Source organism: Electrona antarctica, assembly GCF_951216825.1.
Source record: "Electrona antarctica genome assembly, chromosome: 19".
NCBI lineage: Eukaryota > Metazoa > Chordata > Actinopteri > Myctophiformes > Myctophidae > Electrona > Electrona antarctica.
This window is the reverse complement of record NC_136800.1, coordinates 4504338-4531115: the sequence shown is the minus strand read 5'-3', so window position 1 is coordinate 4531115 and position 26778 is coordinate 4504338.

Sequence of the window (26778 nt, the reverse complement as noted above, 5' to 3'; positions counted from 1 at the left end):
GGTCGGCGGCCACATACAGATAATTCTGGGGGTCCTTGACGTGAGAAAGGTTGACCACCACTGACGTATAGAAACATGGGTTTTTCAGAAAACCGTCATGGTTTTGAAGACATTCGTAGAATCGTCCTCAGGTCTAAATGGGTTAATGGGATATAACAATATTAAGACAGTCAATAGTGTATGCATTTTAGTTAATTGTTTACAACTGTGTATATCACTTCATGTAGTGTTTTATAGGATTTAATTCTCATCCAGTTATAAGTATAACCTATGCTTTGAAGGAACACACTGGGATCAATAATTAAATATCACTCTACTCACATCTATGGCCATAATATATGGCCATATGGCCAGAATCTATGGCCAGAATCTAGAATAAATGAAATGCCTATAATTGCTTCATTTTTAGATTTTGTGTTTGTTTACATCAGTGGACAATTTCCGGGTTAGACTTCTCAAATGGTTTTGTTTTAAAATACATTCAAATGCCAAGATATTGTAACTTTGTTACAAAAGAAATTAACTACAGCATGCATAGCCTACATATTAAATGCGTTTGAGATTACCTAAGTAAGTTGTACGTCTCTGCAAGTTGTTTTTCATACTGTACTGAAATGAATGTCATCTAACGGCTTCCCTGAAAAGCAACCAAACCACAGTATGCATTGGAAAATGGTCGGCACTTGGCAGTGATATACGTATCGGGTATACCATGAGTCAGGCTAATAAGGTCAGACCACCGATATGGGTCGCTTAAAATAACTATAATCACCTCCGCTTAATTGAGGGATTGAGTCTTGTAAAGCAGTAAATAGAAAGCATATACTCTATAGAGCCAACATTTGAGCCAAATTTGTATCTTGGCTTAAGGGTAATCCTCACAGTACCCTCTTAGCTTTCTGTTCACCCCATTGTCTGTACAGGGAGTATCGCTGTCAGTCTTGTCCATCTTTCTAAAGATGGAGTGATGTCAGTCACAGTAAACCGGACAGGCGGTGCACAATGGCACCATTACCTCATGGCCTTAGCCCATTTTGGGCGGGAACCCCTTTTGGCGTTAGCATTATGTTATGCTTTAGCTATTGAAAAATAGCAGATCTACAAGCTCATAGCGCGCCACCAAGTGGCGCGCTACGAGCTTGTAGGTCTGCTATTTTTGAAAAAATCGAAGAACCACTGACATAGAAACATGGCTTTTTCAGAAAACTGTCAGGGTGTATAAGACATTTTTTTTTAATCTGATCTCAGGTCAACATGGGTTAGAGCACTTCTTGGGCCCATTATGGCCGTACAGGTTTACACAGACCTCAGACCTGCGACTCTCAGTGGATTGTTACGCCTTTGTGACAAAGGCAATCGCAGCTCAACGTAATGCGATAGGGAACAACAATCCTCTGGGCGTGTAGCTGTTTTTAAGAGTAATCTTGTATCAACAGAAAGTGGATTTTCAACCTCATCTATCGCACCTTTTATTATCTCCTTTTCAGCTGTTGGAATTGGTTCGTTTGTTTGATCTGAATGGCACGCAACTCTTTGGAGAGACTGATAGCGTATATGCCACACGGCGGGTGGTTCTCAAACCGCTTCGACTCAGGGCACCCCTGTGAAATAACTTTTTCATCCACGGCACCCCTTGAATTACACTATTCATTTTTAGAATGCAAATCATTCCCCCTAAGATGTATGTCAAGAGGAAAACACGAGAGAATGTCTGTTTCCAGTAGGACAGATTGAACATAACTTGACGTTTAACCACTTGGACCCCAGAATGGGGGGGGGGGGTTCCCATGGTTGCCCTTACTCTGTTCTCTTAACCTTCCATATTAAACTCATAGATAGCAGACACATGCGATTGCATCATTATAATGAGCACATTTGACATTTCCTAATAAGACTCAACCAGTCAATCTGGTACACTTTCCCTTGAAATTCAAACTCCCTTTCTGTGGAAGTTCTTGACATCCGACTTCCCAGTAACTGACAACATTGATCATACATCACCAGGTCATTTAATGAACTAGTTCAGTGGAGCAGTGGAGCACTATCTCTCTCCCTGTTTCTGGCACAACAGCGCCACTTTTGCCCCTACTGGTACTCATAGTCACATATAGGTTAACACGGACATTGCTGTTCCTTGGAGTGGTTGCACCACTCAAAAACATACTAAGTGCATGGTCAGGGACCACATGCAATACCTTCACGGACCACCAGTGGTCCACGGACCACCACTTCAAAACCTCTGGTGGTCCAACTGAAGTGGTATCGATACATTCTATCAAAGCATTCTGAGGCACCCTGTGACTTGTATAGGGTGCCACAGCTAGCCTGGAAACCAGACAAAAATGCCACGGGAAGAAAATAAATCCCTGGAGAGATTGGTCTGGCACTGCTCAGTTTGGATTACATTTCACTTACCCCAGAGTTGTGGGTGACCAATCAGAGCCAACTATTCAAAGTGAGACTTTTTGTTGTTGTTGCTGTGACGTTGGAATCCGTTTGTAACTGACACTTGGAAATATATCTAACACACTGAAGTTCCAGACTAATATCTACGCAGTGATATTAACCCATTTAGGCCTGACGTCGAAATAAGAAAGAATATATATCCAAAGATTTGTGCCGCATTTTCACGATTTTTCAAAAATAGCAGACCTACAAGCTCGTAGCGCGCCACTCAGTGGCGCGCTATGAGCTTGTAGATCTGCTATTTTTCAATAGCTAGAGTATAACATGTAACATGCTTAAAACACCAAAAGGGGTTACCGCCCAGAGTGGGTTAAGCTCAGGCTGGCCATGCCAGGCTATGCCACAGCAAACACTTTGAGAAACGTACTGTACCGAACGGGCGGCGGTGGCTCAGGGCCAGGGTAGAGTGGCCGGATATTAACCGCAAGGTTGCCAGTTCGAACCTGGTGTCGAAAGTGTCCTTGAGCAAGACTCTGAACCCCAAATTGCTCCTGATGTGCTGGTTGGTGCCTTGCATGGTTTCCGCCGCCATCGGTGTATGAATGTACGTGTGTGAAGGTGAATGTGATGCACAATCTATATGTATAGCGCCTTGGATAAAGGTGCTATATAAATGCACCATTTACTATATATAAATGCACCATTTACCGAAAGCATGTGGATTCTATCTCATTATATTATGCTTGTGGTTCGTTTTAAGGTTATATGCGTCTTCATTAAATCAACTAACATTAATTCAGTGTTTAGATTATTATAAATGGGCAAAACAACTGTGCATGGAACCAATTCACTAAGAGCATCAATATCCCAATACAAATGTATAAATGAGTATATATTTTTTTTTTAACCCATTCTGGGTGGGAACCCCTTTTGGTGTTAGCATTATGTTATGCTTTAGCTATTGAAAAATAGCAGATCTACAAACTCATAGTAACGACTGACATAGAAACGTAGCTTTTTCAGAAAACTGTCAGGATGTAGAAGACATTTTTAGAATCTGATCTCAAGTCAAAATGGGTTTTAACATAAAAATGTATGTGAGCAGCACAACCACTTTACAGGGACATCAGTGATCACAGCTGAGTTTTCATGCGAGGCTTCAAAAGACACCCCTCTGACTGACCCTGTTGATCTCTGTAATGACAGCCCAGGGATGTCTGTCTACACCAGGGTTCCCCAATAGGCGGCCCGCGGGCCATTTGCGGCCCGCGGAGCGCCCCCTTGCGGCCCGCGGAAGAATTTATATCTGGGGGGTCCCAGATATAAATGGCATTAAATGGGGGTCAGTAGCCTATGCATGTCAAACTGGGCATCCTTTTCAAATGGGGTCCTGCCCTGAAAATGAATTTTCAGGGCAAGACCTCGACCTCACGCGTGCGGACTCGGCCCCCAGCCTGGTACCCTAGTCAAAATATGGCCCTCGAGGAAAATTAATTGGGGAACCCTGGTCTACACTGAGGTTGGCTGGAGAGTCTGCCTGACGACGTCACACACAGAGTTTCACTGTGTTTGTGATGGCTGCAAAGGGCTTCTCCAGTGCAAATTACATGTTAGCATCATAGAGTGCCAAAGTCCTCTGACGTCACTCGCTCATCCCCTGGTTCGCGGAAGGTTTTCTCTGACGTCACTCGCTCATCCCCTGGTTCGCGGAAGGTTTTCTCTAGCCTCGCAGTGGCCAGACGCGAACCTGCCGGTGGCAATTTTTTTCCCCGTATTACGTATAGCCAAGCCATGGGCCACAGTTCTTATATGAGGCTATCTAAGATCGGGGAAATGGGGATTATAATACAAATAACAAAACACACGAAGCCGTGGCATAGCGCCCTCTATAGCGATATTGGCGTCAGACTTTGGTGCTCTATAGCAGGGGTCCTCAACTAGAAATGCTGAAGGTCCACTAATATTTTTTGAAAAAGACTAAGGTCCGGTCCCATGAGCGTGACGCGGGCCACCGTGCGCCGAAAGTTTTGATTAATTAATGAATTACTGGGCAGACAGTGGGGAGACACTGGGGAGACACTGGGGGGACACTGGGGAGGCACTGGGGAAGCACTGGGGAGGCACTGGGGAGGCACTGGGGGGACACTGGGGAGGCACTGGGGGGACACTGGGGAGGCACTGGGGAGGCACTCAGGGGGACACTGGGGAGGCACTCAGGGGGACACTGGGGAGGCACTCAGGGGGACACTGGGGCGTTTTTTTGCCCATGGTCCACAGAGAGGTGGTCCGCGGTCCGGTCGTGGACCGCGGTCCTCCAGTTGAGGACCCCTGCTCTATAGATCACAAACAGACTCCTGCATGAGAGGGAGAGAGAGAGAGAGAGCAATAAAGAGAGAGAGGAACGAAGAGAGGTTATGATTGACAAATTGATGATGTCAATTATGTCTCAGTTGGTGTTGCTTGAGTTTCACCACTAGAGCAACGTTTTAAACATTGCTTTGTCTGCTTTGTCTTGAGGATTTACGACATTATACCGTTGCCATCTATAAATAGCTGTCAATTGTGTGTGTGAAGGAGCCCTCCCTCTCCTCCCTTAAGCGCCTTGATTATCTCTGAAAATGTATGCCACGCTGTTGAATGACAGACGTAAAAAGAGACGTCATTTTAAGGAATGCCACCACGCTGGAAAATACTGTCCCCATGAATGCTGGTAGTACAGCATGATGATCATACAGGCAGCCATGAATATTCTGATGTATAACTAGGAGTCTTCAGTATGGGAGACTATACTGTACCTTGCCAGTGATAAAAGACTCACATACTGTAGTTTGGTCCGAATAGAAACGGGTTTCTTTTATATGTCAGCTGCTTGATCTCAAAAAGAAATGTACGGTACAGAACTATGCTCCGATGTCCCGAGCAGTGGCCTGTTTAGACTACTAATAATTAGTAGGCCAGTTCTCATGACAAACTGGAATTACTATTAATTACAATTCTTATGTTTCCTATAACGCATTTCTGGGACTGTTTTTGAGTGGTGCAACCACTCCAAGGAACAGCAATGTCCGTGTTAACCATAGAGTGTATATATATAATAGAGACTGAACTGGCGCGAAGCTCCGCCCCCCAGCTATTCATGTCAGTGGAAGTTGCTCAGTGGCGTTTTGAAGCACCCGGAAGACTGCCGGAAGTCCCTCCCAGGACCTCAACTTTGAGGTCCTGAGTGACGTAGGGCAACCGAGCGCTCAACGTTAAAGCCCAGCTGCACGGGGTTTCCCGGTCATGAATCCACGGGTCCGCCTGTAGTCCCTCCTCCTACCACTAGGACCCAGAGCTTCAACGTTGAATAGCCTCACTGCCCCCTTGGTGTTAACCTATGTGACTATGTGTGTGACTATGAGTACCAGTAGGGGCAAAAGTGGCGCTGTTGTGCCAGAAACAGAGAGAGAGAGATAGTGCTGCACTGTTGCCTGCTAATGAGAGACAGAGAGAGAGGGGGGGGGGGGGGGAAATTGCACCACTCAGTTCACACGGGTGTGATTGTTTTAATAATGTGCAACTCTTAAAGGTATAACTGAGTTTAGTACACAGAGAAGAAGTCCGTCATTGGAACCACATGCTTGCCAGTGGTGGAAAAGTAACTAAGTCATTTACTTAAGTACTGTACTTAAGTACAGTTTTGAGATAGTTTTACTTTACTTGAGTACTTCCAAATTCCACTACTTTTACTTCTACTCCACTACATCTCAGAGGCCAATATTGTACTTTTACTCCACCACGACACATTGTGAGCTTGTAGATCGGATATTTTCAAAACCATTTTTTATAAATTTTAAAACTTAAATGGGACATTCTGCATACTTTTACTTTTGGTACTTTTGGCAAAGTACAGTTTGATGCCACTTTAGCACTTTTACTCAAGTACATTTAGATACTGTCCTAGATACTTTTAATTAAGTAAAAACTTTGGGTACTTTTTGTGTGTGTGTGTGTGTGTGTGTGTGTGTGTGTGTGTGTGTGTGTGTGTGTGTGTGTGCGTGTGCGTGTGCGTGTGCGTGTGCGTGTGCGTGTGCGTGTGCGTGCGTGCGTGCGTGCGTGCGTGCGTGCGTGCGGGTAGGTATGTGTACTATGTGCAGAATGTAAACTGTGCCTGCAACACGATCCTCTGCTTCTCCAGCAGTCTGTGTGGACGTTAAGATCTGAGATAGAGTAACGTACAGTACTGTAGTCTGCACCGTGTTTGAAGTCACCTTGCAGAAGTTGGTTTCACCTTACTCGTATCTGTTGTTGTTAGTGGGAATAAACACAGAGGCACCCGGGAGGAAGTTGACTAAGAAAGGAGAGGAGCCAAACCGAGTTCCTGTTTAAAAAAAAAAAAGTGAGGGACGCTCTTATTATATCGTACGTCATCATACATAATCTCATTCTGGCCAATCACAATTTGCGCCCTCACTTTTGTCTTCAACTAGAGCGGTGCCCGTTGGGCACTGCATGGCCTACTTGGAACGATGCCCCACCCAGTTATTATGTCTGGGTCCCTGTTATCCCCATATATGGAGTTTTTTTTAGAGAGGTGGTTCCCCCAGAGGCAAAACCACTTTTTATGGCCTGTGCTGCGGCTGAGCGGTCCAGGCACATAGGCCGGTAATCCAGCCTGACGGCGTGTTGCGGGTTCGAGTCCCGAGGCCGTTGGCCTTTGCTGCATGTCTTCCCCCATCTCTCTCCCCAGTTCTTGTCTTATTACTGTACCCTATCAATAATGGCAAAAACGACAAACCATCCCCCCCCCCCCCAAAAAAAAAACGTTTTACCTATAATATAGACCGCCATCTGGTGTCTGAATTGTGTACACGAAGACCGCCAACCATTCATCTCTGTGGAGAACCGTCTTATTTTGAAAGGCGTTTCACTCGGAACGGGAAGTGAAATATCGCTATGTGACATGTCCCGCGAGTGTTATTTAATTCAGCCAAAACATACATTTTATAACCCGGCGATCATATCGTTTATGGAAATGAGCCGCAAATCAAGCTTGTTTTGATTTAAAAAAAACAAGAAGAATCCGAGATATTAGGATTCTAAAAAAAAAAAATGTTTTTTCTCTTTGCACCGGAACCTGAGTTCTACGAGCGCGTACAGAACAGAGTTGTGAACCGTAATCAATTTAGATTTAGAAAGCGTTAAAAGACGATCTCGGCGGCGAATGAGCTATGGTTCTCATGTCGAAATTCAATCAACAGTCTTCTTCTTAACCATTTGAACACTATAGCTAGCATCCCTATTCTGCCATAATAGGCGAAAATGTGGTGAATAGATTTGGTGTAGATGGGAGGGAAAAAAAAGGAGGGTCCCAAGGATAGGCCCCTGGGGGACCCCGGTCAATGTAATCTACAGTATATGGTTTAAGTGTTTAAGCCATGGTAACTATCATGCCTTAGCTTTAGCCACTGTTGCAAGGATGGGCATGCATTTCCTAATCAGCCCTCCATCAGGTGCGTGAGAGACTCTGTTGGTTTCATGAATCATTCCCCAATTATCAGATCAGCGTCACCTGCACATAAAAGCACATAAATCATGTGTCTATATAAACATTACTGATAAGGATTGGCCAGAGTGATTGATAAAGGATCTAGCCTTTGTATGATTCATCTGGATAAAACCGAACCAGCTAGTCCACAGCGAGTCTTGGGTTGCACCCAGAATCTGTTTCCTGGTGTAAATGTCAAGTTTCATATCCCCTCCCAGGCTGTGATGCAATGTATACTGTCATTTCTTTTTAATTCCACTTTATTATAGGAATTATGGGGGTTTATCAGGGGCTAGTCTCTCGAGACAGACTATTTGCGACTATTTGCTAGGTTCTCAGATTGATCAGAGGCAAATACCCTACTGATGAATGCAGGAAATCTCTGTACTGTACATATGTATATAATAATGAATTGCATTTTTATAGCGCTTTTCCAAGTGCTCAAAGCACTTTACAATGGTTCATTCATTCATACATTGGGAGGTGAAGCGGCGTACAGTCGACGCCAGCGTCCTCACTTCCCACATTCACACACCAATGGTGGCAAGCTTACACCGACCGACTCATTGGAGGCAATGTAGGGTTCAGTGTCTTGCCCAAGGACACTTCGACATGTGGACAGGAGGAGCCGGGATTCGAACCGCCGACCCAGGGATCATTGGACGACCTGCTCTACCTCCTGAGCCACAGCCGCCCCGAATATATATGTATATATATATATATATGTCGTATATGTACGTCTGTAATCCACAAATCTCGAGAACCGTTCAACCGACCGACCGACTTCACACGCAAACTCACAGACAACCTGAGGGAGTGCATGCCTGCATGCCCTGGCATCAAGTAGGTCGGATAGTCGGTTGTTCAGAACCACCACAGAACAGACGGACTGATGCACACACGCAAATGCCAAAACAAATTCCTATGTGTTTTACACAATGGCAAAATAAAGGAATCTGAATCTGACTGATACGGGGGGGGGGGGGGGGGGGGGGGGGGGGGGTGCTCTCTGCTCATTAAGGCCCACATGCATGGCAACAGATCACAGAAATGTAAACAACCCGATGCACAAAGAGTGATCTCACGCACATCAGAGACTCAACGCTGCCTCCGCATGCAGTAGCAGTAAGGTCACATTGGAGCAAACATGCTTCAGGCCAACACATCAATGCAGTGGTTCCCAGAGTGGGGTCCGGGGACCCTTCAGGGGTCCCTGAGGGAGTTCCAGGCGGTCCCCAGCTAAATGATAGTTTGGAACCAAATGGACCCTTATGGGTCTGTAACTCTGAGTGTACAAAATGGAACAAAATGGACTGTCCATTTGGTTCCATTTTGTACACTCTCAAAGTTAAATTAACATTGATTTTACAATATAAATTGGGGGTCCCAGAGATAGAAATGCCATTAAATGGGGGGTCCGTAGACTAATGCATGTCAAACTGAACACCTTGAAATTATACCGGTTGAGAATCTCTGCTAGAGCCGTAAAACTCTTCTCTCATGGGGGTCCCTGGCGTGTATTTTAAAATGGGGGTCCGCGGGCTAATAAATGTCAACGTGGGGGTCCTTGACATGAAAAAGTTTGGGAACCACTGCGTTAATGGCGACTATAATGAGATGGAACAGGCTATTCTGGAGACTAAACACGTGCTCTGTGTTTGGTCTCTGTGTTCATTCTATGAACCGGATCACCCCGATCACTTTGGCCAAAAAAGCGTATATATTCTCCACACCGCAATCTGTCATTTTGTTGCATTAAAGGAGACAGTGACGGTAAATAAGACCCCTGTGGTGGCTGGGTTGTGACCTGCTGTCTATAACCCGTTTAAGCCTGACATCGAAATGTAAAAAAATGTCTTCTAAATCCTGACAGTTTTCTGAAAAACCTATGTTTCTATGTCATTTCATGTCAAGGACACCAAAAGTTATATACTGTATTTGGCCTCCGACCCCCATCTAAAAATATGTTGTTCCATGCAGAGACCTATCTCCCCATAGAAGCAAAGATTTGAGTTAAAGACGTTGAAAGAATATATATTCCAAATTTGCGCCACATTTTCACGATTTTTCAAAAATAGCAGATCTACAAAGCTCGTAGCGCGGCACTCGGTGCCGCGCTATGAGCTTGTAGATCTGCTATTTTTCAATAGCTAAAAGTATAACATCATGCTTTAAAAACACCAAAAGGGGTTCCCCGCCCAAAATGGGATAAACAGGGAAGTTCAATGTTCTGAGACATAGCCTTGCAGGAGACCACGCTCTACCTTTTCTCAGGAAGCTGGCAGTGGGACAGCTTGTGAAAGGATGTTTGCTTTACTACACCCAGTGTTGCAGTGTTTGTCGAATCCGAAGAGGGAAGGTGGGTTACATCGGGGTCGAAAGAGGAGGGGGATTTCTAAGCCAAAACGTTGTTTTTCTATTTCAGTCTCTTTGAGTGAGGGAGGGTCTCTCCCGGCCGTTGGAGGTCTTTTGGTCCGTCTCTTACCTTTTGACCTGGCCGCCAGCGTGACATCAGAGCGAGGAAGGCAAGAGGAGAGGAAAGGAAGTGTGACTGTGAACCTTGGGATGGTGATGTTGCGATCGCTGATTCTTTGTGTACGCTGGCTGACCTTCACCTAAAATCTAACCTCGCGTCACCAACTGGCTTTTCCTACCTAAAATCGCACGCATGCACACATGCAGTATACGCACACGTACCCACGCGCTTTCATGATTCATCAGACTTTCAAAGCTGCTGTGCACTTTTCTAGGTTTTCCTGTGTGAATGTTTCTGATCATTTTGCTTCTAGTGTCATCAGTCGGGGTGTTTACCTGAGGCAAAACGCGTAAACTATAATCTTGCTTTTGAAGTATCGCAACAACAGCTAGTGCCTCTCAGAATGGCAGCCATATTCTCTATCAAGTTAGGACCTCTACTATATAACTATAGCATGACATATATAACTAATTATATCTGTATAATCCCCTTTTTTCTTTTTGGTCTTTGTTGAAATCTTTGCTCGTTTCTTTTTCTTTTCAGGGGTGGGTTGGGAGGGATTTTTTTTTAAATTATTATTTACAAAATTATTTACAGAAATCGAGCTTTATGTTGTATTTAATTGTTATAATCATTACTATATTTTTCTCTTTTTTTTTGTCAAAGGTGGTTGGTGCTGGGGTTTGGGGGTAGCATTTTTAAAAATGAGGCAAGGGGCAAGCCACTGATTGTAGTTGGCAAAGAATTTGAAATATGTTTTATGTGCATTGTTTTGTATGCCTGTACCTGTACAGGCCTTTCATCTAAAAATAAAAAAATCACACCCGTGTGAACTGAGTGGTGCAAGGTCTTATATAGCCTGATCAGCTGTGGTCTGACGTAATGTCAGTGACCATAGTAACCATGCTCATTCTTTTGGGCCCCACGTACAGGTACAAACAAACACAGATACAAACAAAGCTGGTTGTTGGAGTGGTTTGCACCACTCAAAAAAATAAACATCTAACATCTGTTGAGGAATAACTATAAAGATTGATTATATAGAGATTGATTCACTCTGACGTGATATCTGTGATGTCAGTGACGTCACATACTAACCATAGCAACTATGCTCGTTTTTTGTGGTTTGCACCACTCAAAAATATATATAAAGAAAATGGCAGCCACACGTTACATTATGCCTAATGATTATCTGAGAACTCCGTCCAGGACCAACGAAGTGCCCGCCTTATAGAGAGAGACACAATGGAGGGTCGGAGTCAAAGAGCTGGGCACGATGAAAGAGCTTCCTGTTGGCTGACCTCACGTCATTCCGAGCCTGTCATGTTATGCCGTGAGATCAAAACAAAGTCTTTGTAATCTGATCCCCATTCAGCATCAAACAACCGCAGCCAACGAAACAACAAACAATGAGGCACAAGGGCAGAAAAACATAAGAGGAAAACACAATGCAAATGTAGCCGAATAGAGAGAGAGAGACATAGGAGACATATTTTGGCCAGTGTTCTTTATAGGACACACCTTTCCATTTTCAATACAGGATTAATTGTTAATATCTATATGCAGGCTACAATATGTAAGATCAGCTGAGTTCTGATTTATAGTAGTAAAGACCACAATACTAATACAATATATTGAAGAGTGAAACATTTGTGGGCTGGCTTTACCAGATTACCCTTACATTCTCAAAGGTAGAAAGATGGTTGTCATTTGATGGCCACCATAGAAAGCCGGTACGGTCGGTACTGTATGTCGTAATTAAGTATCAGTAACATTTCTCAGCATCAATTTATGACAAATCACAGGCTAAATGAACCTGAAATAAACCAATAAATGATTTACCTACAATTAAAACGTGTGTGTGTGCGCGTGCGTGCGTGACAAAATACCACAATTTAATAGGAGTGACACATAAAACCACTATGAGGCATGTGTATATATGCTCTACCTTTTGAAACGAGACTTAAAAAAAATCCTCCATGGCTTCCTTCAACAAACATGCCTTTATTACAGAACAATTGGGAATGGGAGGTGTGTGTGTGTGTGTGTGTGTTTTTCTTTTTTTTTTAGAGACAATACACTGAGCAACAGAAATGAGGAGAGCTTTGAAAACACATGCTAGAGGTTCAAAGTGCACACTATCATTGCTACCATCGCATAACAACATGTAGTATTGTCTGCAATGCATTGTTATTTTCCCTCCAGTGGGAGGTACGTGTTGTTAGAGCATCTGTGCGAGAGTCATGGTATAAGCACCAGCGGGCATATCGGTGACCTCACCGATGGCACATGTTGCAACACACTGCCGATCTACTAAATATCAACAGTTCCAAGTAAACATGAGATTATCTGCCTTTTAGAAATGAGATACCGCACTAGAACGGCACGACCCTGCTTGACCTATAATTAATCTAACGTTATTCTAAATCTAATTACAATTAATTAATCTAATATAATTTATCTAATGTATCTAAACCTATTAAATTCACTACATTTCTGTTGCATTTAATGGTTTATGTGTTAATGCACACATTACAATTAATTGTACAGGGAAACAATTTATAACGGGGTTGACATTAGTTCGGTTGGCACCTAATGATACACATGGCACCTTCTCCTCCACACAGACACACTGCCTAGAACAGCCGAAAAACGGAGCAGTATTTGGCAAGTTGTTCGGCGTTGCACTTTGTCATGCCAGCTATTGTTAGGCTACTCGTGGGCAGGTCTATATGGTACACACACACACGCACAAACACGTGTGCGTTTATGCGTGTGTATATGTGTACCTGTACAGGTGGGAAATTCTATCCATAAACGTAAAGCTTGTAATTGCGCAGCACTGACGTCTGTGTAATAAAAAGCCCTATAGGAACTGTCTTATCGTGTCTGTGCAGATGTACTGTAGTTGTTACAGTTTAGATGAAACCTGAATACGTAAACAGTTAAACACAAGCCACTGGCATTATGATTCTATAGCGTTAACAGAACAAAAAAGAATACATGAAGATGTCTCCAGGATGAAAAACCATGTCATTATGATTTTCCTGGCAGGGCTTGAAAACAGCCGAGGCAGCCGTGTTGTCACGTATTAAGTATGTTATACTTACTGGGGCATTTTCATTAGTTTGTTTTATGTGCTGGAATGGCTGGCAGCCAAGGTGAACTGAGTGTGTGTCGTAAAGTCATGCACGGCGGAGACATCTTGGCACAATTCTTGACAGTATATCTCACAGTTAAGGATTATGAAAGCGGCCCAGTTTCCCCCGAACACACACTATGCTTTCAATGGGGGATTCTCTGGGAAATAATCCTTTCACTGCACAGGCTTTAGTTGAACTGAAAGCTGTCACTTTGAGCGAGGCCCGTATCTAAACAGTCTGCGGAGCGTCACACGCGGACAAACAGCCAAGAAAATTCCTCTCTATTATTCTCCCGGGATTTGACAGCTTACTTAATAAGGTAACCGATGAGTAAAGGCACGGCGTGACAAACACTGAAACTGTTCCTCATAGTAAACAGTAATGACTAATGTTTCTCCGAGGGATTCTATGCTTAGGCACTGGTGTTGACATGGATGACTCCCGTCTGGCACGCGATGTGGGCAGAGGGACATAAACAAACCCTAGAGATGTCTGACGCAGCCAGAGACTCGGTAGAGACGTACGGTAGAGAGGATAGCAATGTCCCTACAATGTTCATGGACAATGCGGCCCTGTCCATGAACATTACAGCAGTGGATCCCAAACTATTTCATGTCAAGGACCCCAAGTTGACACTAATTAGCACGCGGACCCCCATTAGAAAATATATGCCAAGGACACACAAAAGAGAATATTTTTTATGGCTCTAACAGTGATTTTCAACCATTTTCATTTCAAGGACCCCCAGTTTGACATGCATTAGTCTACGGACCCCCCATTTAATGGCATTTCTATCTCTGGGACCCCCAATTCATATTGTAAAATCAATGTTAATTTAACTCTGAGAGTGTACAAATTGAACCAAATGGACCCAACGGGTCCATTTGGTTCCATTTGTACACTCTCAGAGTTACAGACCCATAAGGGTCCATTTGGTTCCAAACTATCATTTAGACTGCGGACCCCCTGGAACTCCCTCAAGGACCCCGGACGGTCCCCGGACCCCACTTTGGGAACCACTGTGTTACAGCACAGATTAGACACAACGTAGTGCTATAGCTAGAGCACCTGACCTTTTGCCCTCTGGACAGCAATGTGCCATTTTGAAAGTTTTTTGTACAGTTTGTTCATTTTATTTTTGTTTTGTACAGTGTACAACAGTATGTGGCACACGGTGACATCGACCAATTCAGGATTAGAAGCTGCTAATATATTATTTATGCCCCAATATCTATATATATCATACACTATTAAGGCAGCAGGTAGGTGGTTCCACGGCACGCGCCGCACAAGGTGCCCTTTTTCACTTGAGCACCTGCCCCTCAAAATGTCTGTGCACGCCACTGTTCATGGAGACTGTAGCCCTATACTCCATCCTTTTATTCTAAGTGTATCTGGGACAATTGATCCAGGTCTACCTTGCTCTGAGAAAGATTGTACAGATCAACTTGCCTAATTAGGAGGAGGATGGCACGTATACGTATGATAAAATTGTACTTTGATTGATTGATTGAAATATTTATTAACAGTTTGCAGAATTACAGTACATTTCAAGCACAAACTCAATACAAAGGCTGTTAACTGTGAGTGGATGACCCAATTAAGCATTACACTTGTTTACAAGAGGGTCCACCATGTTCAATTCATCAAAACATTTAGAGACGTACAAATAGACACTTCTATATAGACAAAGAACAGAACAGGAATTCATCATAATGGAGGTAAAAAGGGAAAAGAAACATATACAGTGAGGGAAAAGGGGGGGGGGGGGTGGGTGGAGGGGGGTCTTCAGATTTTACGGGGCCAGTTTCGAATTGCAGACATCCGTAGGTGCCCTTTGAGAGCGGTTTTGAAGGAGTCAAGGGATTCGCATGTCTTAATGACTGTTGGTAGGGCGTTCCACATTTTGGTGGCATAGGAGCGAAAATAATTTTGTCCCTTGTTGGTGCCGAATCTGGGTTGTACATGGTTCGTTGCACTCCCTCTGGTGTTGTGGGTGTGGACTTCGTTAACATTAAGGAAGTATCTAGACAGGAACATGGGTATCTTGGTGGTGTATCGAATCTTGTGGACCAGACCCATTGCAAGATGCTGTACTCTGTCGTCGACCCTAAGCCATTCCAGCCTGTCAAAGTGGGCAGGGGTGAGGTGGGTTCGGGGGGGTGAGGCCAAGTAGGAGCCTGACCATTTTCTTTTGGGAAGTCTGGAGCCTAGTTTTAAGGGCCTTTGAGGTGCATGCATAGTCAAAAAAACCTTGTACGAGGGCTCCTGTTAGGGTCTTCAAGGTGTTTTTGTTGACCAGTGAGGAGATCCTGTAAAGGAATCTTGTTTGGTTGACTTTTTTGATTACGTTGGTGGCCATTTTATCACCGGAAAGATTAGCCTCCAGGATGGAACCTAGTGGTAAAACTGTGGTCATATAGTTTTATTGCGATATAAAAAAGGCAAGCTTTATTATAGATTAACCTTTTGACACAAGGTCTTCTTCAGAATTCTGACACACCTGCAGTCCAGCGGATGTGCAAGTTTTAGGGTTTCTTTCGTATCATTTTATTGCCATTGTTGAGAAGGGAGTAGGCCTGTATTCAGACCACACTGAAATGATTTGAAACTTTTAATTACTTTATGTGTATATACTCTAGTGTTGTCTTTCCATTGGTGCTGATTTCACAGCAGATCTCTCTTGAAAAGTAAACGTTTTAATCTAAATGAAATCTTCTGGTTAAATAAAGATGAAATTAAATCAATAACAAACAAGCACACATTTTTGTTATACAATGACTGGGCATGTTTGCAGTCATTTGAAAGCCGAGACGCTGTGATCCTTATGGACTCACGTTTAGGCTATTATGTGTCATTGAGGTCAAGGGCCCAGAATCATGGAGTTGTCTATAGACTATTTATTGAATGGATCCTCAATGGGCTGTGTCTAGCCCAGTGGATTATGTGGGCAGTTCTGAGCTTTCACAGGACACCTGAGATAAGATGACAGCTCAATAGTACAAAGTATAATTGTTTGTAACATTCTCTCTCTGTCTTTGTCTCTCTCTCTCACTCCCACTCCCACTCACAGACACGCGCACGTGCACACACACACACACACACACACACACACACACACACACACACACACACACACACACACACACACACACACACACACACACACACACACACACACACACACACACACACACACACACACACCTTCAATACCCCCCTTCCTCTTCTCTCTCTGTCTTTATAATGTGCCATGGACATGGTGTTCTTGTGGAACATGACATGGTTAATCTTTATTTAGATTCACTGGAAAGTGTGACGGTTTTCGTTGATACAGCATATTATACACAATGCAGAGTAACTTAAAGGGCTGCAGGTTTTATTGAAGGTACAATGGATTATGCTGCGGTATCCACTTCACAGACTTTATGATCACGATGAGGATGATATGTAATCAGCAGTATAGGTAATTTGGTCATACTGTGTATATAAAAGTCATGGTCTACAAACAATCAGACTTGAGATGATTACTATCACCAAAGAAGTTGAGAATTTCCGAGATGAGAGAGGATATGATATTGTGGCTTTTTTTGTTTTTTAGGAATTGACCAATTTCGACACGCCTATAGCCTGAAGCAGACAGGAGGATTTTACAGAACATAAACATGACGTTACCATCACAAACCGATTGTATAGAACAACCCTGTCATTGCATTTAGGCAGGATTTAATTTTTACAATGCACGACCTGTGATCTGCACTTGGCATTTCTCGTGTGTTGAACACTCTTAGATAAGCAAATGCACATGTACTAATACCTTATCTATAGAGCAGTATAATCAGTGGCTCTCTCTCAATGCCGTGGCGTACAAAAAAACACTTTTCAATTGAATGAGAACGATATCGAGCTAATATTAAGATTTATAGCTGTGCAGCTTTACAGTTGGAGGCCATCGATATTGTCCTTTTCTTTTTGCTGAGGTTTGCGTGATCTGCGCAAAAGGACAGTTAACCCATTTTGGGCGGGAACCCCTGTTGGTGTTTTAAACATTGTTATAATTTAGCTATTGAAAAATAGCAGATCTACAAGCTCATAGCGCGCCACCGAGTGGCGCGCTACGAGCTTGTAGGTCTGCTATTTTTGAAAAATCGTGAAAATATTTATTTCAGAAAACTGGAGGATTTAGAAGGATCTTTTAAAATGTTGAGGTCAGGCCTAAATGGGTCAAATGATAAGGGACAATATCGGTGGCACCCAACTGTATGTTGTTTCAGATTAGCTACTGTGGAAATGGTTTCATATTTACACCGCTTACAAGAGTTGCTGTGGTGGTGTGGTGATGCTCGCTGATAAGAATAATGAGTACCGGATGTGGATTGTATTTATTGGAATTTATGCACCCACAATGCCCTGAGGACTTGGGAGTTGCTAGAGCTGACATACAACATTCAACGCTATTATGTTGTGACCTTGCAGATCTGTGATTTTATACAGTGGCGGGAAAAAGTACTCAATTTAGTAAAAGTCCAGAATTCAAAATGTACTGCTTCTGCTATACCAACCAACCATTACTTAAAAGGAGAGATTACTTATTAGACTTATTAGACATATTTTTTTATATTTATTATTATATTTCGGTTTGTTAAAAACAATACAGTTGATAGGCATACAGTAGCCTACAACTTAGTCAACAAGGTGACTATTTGACCGAATGTCATATCAACTAAATAATGACCCTCTCCCCAAACAGTAGATTCGAAAACATATTTTAATCGTTTCACTGTAGTGTATTTGATATTGTCACCTTACTAAAATAATGGCATGTCATTTTTTTAAAGCTTTTTCAGAAAACAGACAAAACGGAACCAAAACAAACTATGATATTTCTTATAATTTCACCCAAAAAGTGTGTAACAACATAAGACTATGGACATATAGAAATAACACTATCAGTCTATCAGTTATGCAACATAAAATATATGTGCACATTGTAGATCTGCTATTTTTCAATAGCTAAAGTATAACATTGTGTGTGTGTGTGTGTGTGTGTGTGTGTGTGTGTGTGTGTGTGTGTGTGTGTGTGTGTGTGTGTGTGTGTGTGTGTGTGTGTGTGTGTGTGTGTGTGTGTGTGTGTGTGTGTGTGTGTGTGTGTGTGTGTGTGTGTGTGTGTGTGTGTGTGTGTGTGTCGTGTGCGATGTGTACACACAGACAGACACATGCTTGTGTGTAGGCCTACCTCTATTATACGCCCCTGTGTATTGTAAATGTACGGTACACACCAGGTTGTGTCTGCCCATGGGTGTGACGGTGTACATGTGCATGGTCTCTCTCTCTGTCGGTCACGGAGGCAGACAGAGAGAGAGGGAGAGGCTTCTTGCTAACTGTTTTCCAGTAATGGAAAGTAACTAAGTACATGCACTTAAGTACAATTTTGAGGTATTTGTACTTTACTTGAGTATTTCCAATTCCTAATACACAGAGAGAGAGAGAGAGAGAGAAACTCTTCTCGCTAAGTGTTTTCACAGCTGAGAGCAGCAGAGAGGCCTTTCTTCACCTCCGGACAGCTGTGTTGTGCTCTGCTCAGTCACGCCACCGCTCTCCATCTCCTGAAACAGCACCCTCTACAGGCCGAACACCAAATAGATAGATAGATACCGGTATATACTTTATTAATCCCAGAGGGGAAATTGAAGCATTGAACTGAAGCATTGAATTGAACATTGAACACTTCAATGTTGAAGATAATCCCCAAAACAAGTACATTTACCGTCGTCTGCCGTCATTGTTTTCCACCCTAAAACATGATCATCAGGTATTACACGCCCAGTTAATTAAGTATGCCTGGTGGGTGGTGATCCACCTGAACTGAAGCCGTACCCACAGCCGTTTGGTGTATGATAAAGGGGGAGGGGTTAGGGGAGGGGATGATATTGTGATGTCACTATATCACTGTTTTATCACTGGGACGTTTGACTGTCAAGGTTTCAGCCTCCAGGAAGAAACCCCAAATACAAAGGGAAGACATCATTGCACATAACAACCACACCAAGGGGTCTCATGAAGTACTGTCACCTCATAAACATATTTTAGTATGTGTATTTTTCTTAAGTATTTGTATTTTTGGATACGTGACTTTCACCCCACTGCATTTCAAAGACAAAAGTTGTACTTCTGGCTTCACTACATTACTAGGAAGAGAAAATGTATAGGCCTACATTATGAACTAACTGCATCTTAATGAGGTAGATACTGGGTATAGTGTAGGGCAGGCTATACCCATTGTGGTCATAGACCACAAGACCACAACAAACAAAGTGCAAACAAACAAAGTGCAAACCTTCATCAATAAATGTCTCAGAAGAATCCTGAAAAGCAATATAGACCTATGGACGAAGACCAAACCACTACCAGCAGCAGATGAAATCGGACGATGGAGATGGATCGGGCACACACTACGCAAGCCAGTGTCAAATACGACCAGACAGGCTCTGACATGGAACCCTCAGGGGAAGAGAAAGAGAGGCAGGCCCAAAAACACCTGGCGGAGGGATCTCCAGGCAGACACCAAGAGGCTGGGATGCACCTGGTCGCAGATAGAAAAGAACGCCAGTGACCGAGAACTCTGGAGGTCCCTTGTCGACGGCCTATACCCTGGAAAGGGTGTCAGGCATAAGAGAAGAAGAAAGAGGCTATACCCATTAGAATGACAGCATTCTAACTCAATAGAGCTCTAAATAATAGAACTACGACAATCATATCGAGGCAATCTGTGCATTCAGAGGCACACCCACTGTCTACATACAGTAGTCCAGTTTGATAATGTGCATTCAGAGGCACACCCACTGTCTACATACAGTAGTCCAGTTTGATAATGTGGGTAAATAATGGAGTTTCATTGTCCTCAACGATGGCTGAGACACGATAAAGTGATGATGACGAATGAATGGAAGTTAATCAGCTGCTGCAGTTACCCATGATTAGAAAAAATGAAAATCACACCCGTGTGAAGTGAGGGGCGCTCTTATCATCGTACATCATCATGACGTAAAATAGACACTGTCTATATTTGCTCAGACACTATGACGTAAAATTCTCCATTCATTGTCAATGGGAATTTAATGTTTGTGTAGGTTTGTGGAGAGACACCAAAAGCTGGATATAGGAGGGGCTAGCGCCCCTCAAAAATAAGAACATTACCAGGTGTCCGTTAACTTATGTGACATCATCTACTATGGGTTTCAAAACATTCAAAGTGTATCAAATAGTACATCTACATAAAACTCACTGCTTGATGTTGGGAGCTTGTAGAGCAACTATTTATGCTATTGGCAAGAGATGAAGTGGTTAACATATCGAACCATGTAAAATAAGCCTTTTAAATGGATTTAAGTGCATTGGTTTTCTCCGAAAAAAGTGTTCCTTTATTGAAAGATGCAGCTACTAGAGAGAGAGGGGGACTTGATGAAGTCGGACTCGATTTACAAAAAAAATAAATCCCACAAACAATCTGTTTGATCACATCACTTATTCCACTTTCCTGTCATGTGATGATTCAAGTGCAAAACGTCTCCCAATCAATTTCTAATCAAACAAAAGCCCCCGGGTTGTACCTTATACACGAGCTTGCTTTGACAGTTTTGTCACACACAAAAAAAGCACCTATAGGCAGAAGATGCAAGGTGTGCATTGATAGAGATCTGCCACAGCCTCACCGTCTGAGAGCTCTGGCTTCAGGGTCTTCCTGTGGTGGGGTGGTGAATCACCTTTTGGACTTTTCAGACGAGGCGTTGATGGAGAAATGTTTGCCATTGCCAAGAGAGGGAGAAGCACGAGATGTTACACTCAATCAAATATGCAAGGTCATCTAGAAGTAATAGGAGACAGCATATAGTTATTTACCCTTTGGCCTCACTCAGACCTTTACTACATTGCTGTATGCTTGTTGGATGAATGTTGTGTAGTGTCATGGCCGCCCCAATGCATTTCCAATGGAAGTCACATGGTTTGTAGTCCACATTTTGGACTACAAGCTGTTGTATGGCTTTCGGCTGTGTTTCGACTGCGCCCCTCCCCCTCATACAACACAAATGTTGTGTCAAACCATGTGACTCCCATTGGAAATGCATTGGGGCGGCCATGACACTACACAACATTCATCCAACAAGCATACAGCAATGCAGTAAAGGTCTGAGTGAGGCCTTTCACTGTCTCATTCAGTCTGAATATTCACCTCATTCTCAATCCGTCGTACAACGGTGAGGCATTCCGAAAATTCGTGACACGCAAGGTTCTGGATTGGCTGTTTTTGGCGGGCTGTTGTGGAGGAGAAGGAGGGACGGTGGTGGAAAAAGTACTCGCATTTTGTGCTTAAGTAAAAGTACATCAATACTGCCGTGTAGAAGTACTCTGTTACAAGTAAAAGTCCACAATTCAAAATGTACTTAATTAAAAGTACAAAAGTATTGATTTCAAAATGTACTTAAAATACTAAAAGTAAAAGTGCTCATTATGCAGAATGTGCCATTTCAAAGTTTTCAATGTGTACAAATCCCGGCTATATTTAAATGGCCAAAAGGTGTATATATAGGGCTGAAGTGAGTAATGTATGTTTTGTAATAATAATCAAAATCTAGGTAAGTTACCTTGTAGATTTTGATTATTATTACAAAAAAATGTGTACTGAAAATTTACAGAAAATTCAAGTAAAGTACAAATACCTCAAAGTTGTACTTAAAGTTGTACTTAGTTACTTTCCACCACTGAGGAGGGAGGGGTGGAATGTGTGCTACTAGGTGTGCACACTGCACAGCGTCCACGGTTCTGTAAACAAACGAATATGTGGGATCTCACAAGGTCCAACTTAATTCTGTTCTGAGCACCAGGTTAAAACATATGCCATTTTACGTCGGATTGTAATGAGATTATCTCCATGTATGTTAGGCTGGCACCCTAATGCCCCTTTACTGGCCTGGTCAACAATATACTGTATGCAATGTTCATCATTGCATGTACTTTATGAGCATATAGATTCGATTGACTGTTCCAAATGGACACATCTTAACCCTATGCAAAATAACCAGGCCGTTTTCCTATTTTATTTTACTTTACTTTACTTTATGTGTTATACGATTTCACTTGAGATTCAATTAGCATATTGCCATGTTTTCATTGTAGACGAATACTAAAAAAGAAAATTAAACATCCACAGATAAATATAAAAAAAAGGCCTGGAATTAAACGTATCACCTCCCCCCTCCCCCCGCACAAAAGTATTGTTTTTGTTTACCTCTATAAGCTGACGTCCACCATTATCCATGTGCTTCCGTTTCCCTTCGGAAAGGAACTGGTTTCCCTGAAGAAAAGCTTGAAGGCAGCCACGACATCACAGCGTTGCAAACGGCCTACAGTTGGGTGCCACCGATATTGTCCCTTATCATTTGACCCATTTAGGCCTGACCTCAACATTTAAAAAAAATCCTTCTAAATCCTCCAGTTTTCTGAAATAAATATTTTCACGATTTTTCAAAAATAGCAGACCTACAAGCTCGTAGCGCGCCACTCGGTGGCGCGCTATGAGCTTGTAGATCTGCTATTTTTCAATAGCTAAATTATAACAATGTTTAAAACACCAAAAGGGGTTTTGCGCAGATCACGCAAACCTCAGCAAAAAGAAAAGGACAATATCGATGGCCTCCAACTGTAACTGCCACCGTACAGATGTGAGGCAGGGAAATAAGAAACCTCATGAATCGGAGGCGAATCTTGTTTATTGCACCTAAAAATAGCTGAATGTTTGATTTGTTCCTCTTGTTTCGTTCAATACGTGTTAGCTTTGGGATTCAAATTTGTGCACATACTGTAGGTCCTATGTTTGAACTCCACACTCCATTGAATGTCAAGCCATAACCACAGTATAGGCTCTAAAAGACTCATCTTTATTTTTATAGAAAAACAAAGTTGTTCAAAGCTTAGCCAGTGGGACATGGAGGAGGAAAGAGTTCAGAAAAAACTGAAAAGAAAGAAAGAAACTGCTGTGTTTGCAGAATTTAGTGGCAGAAGGCTTTGTGCACTCAAAAAAAGCCAAAGTGATAAACAAAAGACGCCTGAGGTTTTTTTCCGTGACTAGTACATTCAGGACAAATAAGCAACATGTTTTAACTAAGAATGAGATCTACTTGAGGCAAACTAAAGTACGTTTTGATAAACTGAAATGCTCTCAAAAAACAATCACACACACACACGCGCGCACACGCACACACACACACACACACACACACACACACACACACACACAGGCACACGCACACGCACACGCACACGCACACGCACACGCACACGCACACACACGCACACACAAACAAATGCATCTAACACACATGATTTTCACTTTTCAGAAAATTCACCACTGAACCTTGAACTGATCAAATGTTTCATGTAATTGCAGTGCTATTCTAATGTTGCCGTAGCGTATATGATTCTATTACAATATTATGTCTAATTGTCTATCAATAGATACGTATAACAGTTTCACCAATGAAAAAAGCAAAACAAAACCAAAAAAAAAAAATCATCAATTTACTGTAGTATACCCAACACTAGAAAAGGGTGCTCACCGGAGTGCAGGTCTTCACCAGGCCGGGTGGCCTATACCCATGGGCTGTGTTAGTTGTGGGTTGCAGCCAGCAGGACACGAGGACGATCAGATGTTAGTGGGGGGAAATAGAATAGCATATATCTCTGACATACGGTTGACCTGTTCATATTTGTGATGCTCCTGCTATGGGATAAAAGTGCTTTTGGAGGTGTGCTCTCTAAAGTGTGGTTCTTTTTCAGCTCAATACCATGTAGGGAAAATTATCAGTCGTTTTAACCCATTTTGACCTGAGATCAGATTCTAAAAATGTCTTCTAAATCCTGACAGTTTTATGAAAAAGCTATGTTTCTATGTCAGTCGTTCTTTGATTTTTCAAAAATAGCAGACCTACAAGCTAGCATGCCGCGCTATGAGCTTGTAGATCTGCTATTTTTCAATAGCTAAAGCATAACATAATGCTAACACCAAAAGGGGTTCCCACCCAAAATGGGTTTTAATTGCATTTCAGAGAGTTGTACACTTCAGATATGTACTAATTTAGGACATTTTGTTTGTTGAAACATGCCCCCTACTGGGCATAAGAAAACCTGTGGGCCAATAATGTCAATTATGTGGGCAGCAGAATTCAGGAATTCGGGCCTGGGGGTGCTAAAGTGACAGGTTTATTTGTTCAGTTTAGGAGCTCACGAACAGTTAGATAGAATAATGTGATTGTGCTGTACAAATAAAGAGACATCTACTTGTCATTTTGTAGCAATGTTGTACTGATAACCAATGACCAATACGTATTTAGGGATAGATATGGGTTAAACTTGGACGAAGCAACAATACTTTGTTGGTCTTCGTCTTCCACAAAGAGTGATGGGAGATTAATCGGCAAACCACATCGCTATCGGCCGATTTTAGTTGGTTTTAGATGAATCGGCATCGGTTCGATTAATCAATCAGACAGATTAATCAGTCTGTCTTTACAGATAAACGAATCGGCTGGATAAACAAGCCCAAAGTACAACAGCTTGAACAGATCTACAAGCTCACAATATTAAATATGAAGGTATTTAAGTTAAATCTGACTTGCTTAAGCCTGCAGTGCAGACACCCTGTTACATGTATTTTTCAGAAATGGACAAAATTAATTATAATTTTTCAATACAGAATGAGATCATATCGACATTGGTAATCGGATATCGACATCGGCCAAAATGTCTCATCGGCACATCCCTAGTTCAAACTAGTTCATAGTAGATGTATATACACTTGCTGATGGCTGGCCAATTCATATTTAGCATTGCATGGATCTCAGAATCAACTAAAGGTGATGTCATTTGGTGTGATGTGTGAATCTGATGCCTTCCACATAAGCTGGCTGAGAAAAAATAGCCTGCTGGATTCTGCTTTTATAACACTACGCTGTCCATGTCTAGTCGTGTAAAGTAGCACCCTGAGCCACGTAGAGACAAAGTCATCATGACTTACACCGGATTGACTCGACACAACACAAACAGGCTTGTAGACAAGTGTACCATTCATACCAAATGATGGACGAGGCTTATAGCTAATCTACGATGATTATCACATGGCAAATTAATATACTGTAAGTCAATATGGCCCCAGTGTTGACGTAATGATAACCATATGTTGGCGGTGGTGTAAGGTTAGTTCCCACCCATGTTCACAGCCGGTCCGTCTAAACCAGGACCAGGGTCTTTATACCCATGCCACGCCAGTGCCCTGGACGTGTTGTTGTAACCGGGGTTGTTAAAACCACCGTGTTGCTGTTTCAAAATATGTTTCCCCGACCCCGAGGGACTCGAGCTGGTCTTAACGCCAAAGCTGGACAGAGGCCGCTAAGTCTCCGTTAATAGAAGGTCAATATTAGTGTAAATCCTGCAGTGTGTCCTTTCTCATTTTTACACCTCCAAGAGTGCAACCTTATGGCTGTGCTGTTATGGAGTATACCGTATGCCATGCACCTTATTAGGATGCAGTGGTGGAACGTACTTTTACTTAAGTATTGTACTTTTTTTTTTAAATGTTTTTTTGTGTGGCTTTCGCCTTTATTTTATATTTTGTATGGAGGGACAGACAGTAGGCTGACAGGAAATGGGGAGAGAGATGGGGGGGAAGACATGCAGTAAAGGCCGTCGGGATCGGGAGTCGAACCCGCGGCACACTGCCAGACTGGATTACCAGCCAAGGTGCCTGGACCACTGAGCCATGGCCCAGGCTTAAGTATTGTACTTAAGTACAATTTTGAGGTATCATTTGTACTTTACTTGAGTATTTCCAATTTTCCAATAATTCTTCTACTCCACATCTCGGAGAGAAAATATTGTACATTTACTCTATTAAACACTTCAGCCCTATACGTACATTTTGGGCATATTTGTGTACATTTGAAAGCCTGAAATGGGACATTCAGGCATAGTGAGTACTTTCTACTTTTGGTACTTTCAGTACATTTTGATGCCGTTACTTTCGTACTATTACTCGGGTACAATTTGAATTCTGGACTTTTACTTGTAATGGAGTAGTTCTACGTTGCAGTGTTGATATGTAAAACATTCGAGTACTTTTTTCCACCACTGTCTAAATGTACCCTGGAAACAGTACTGAGTACAGTGAGAGTGCT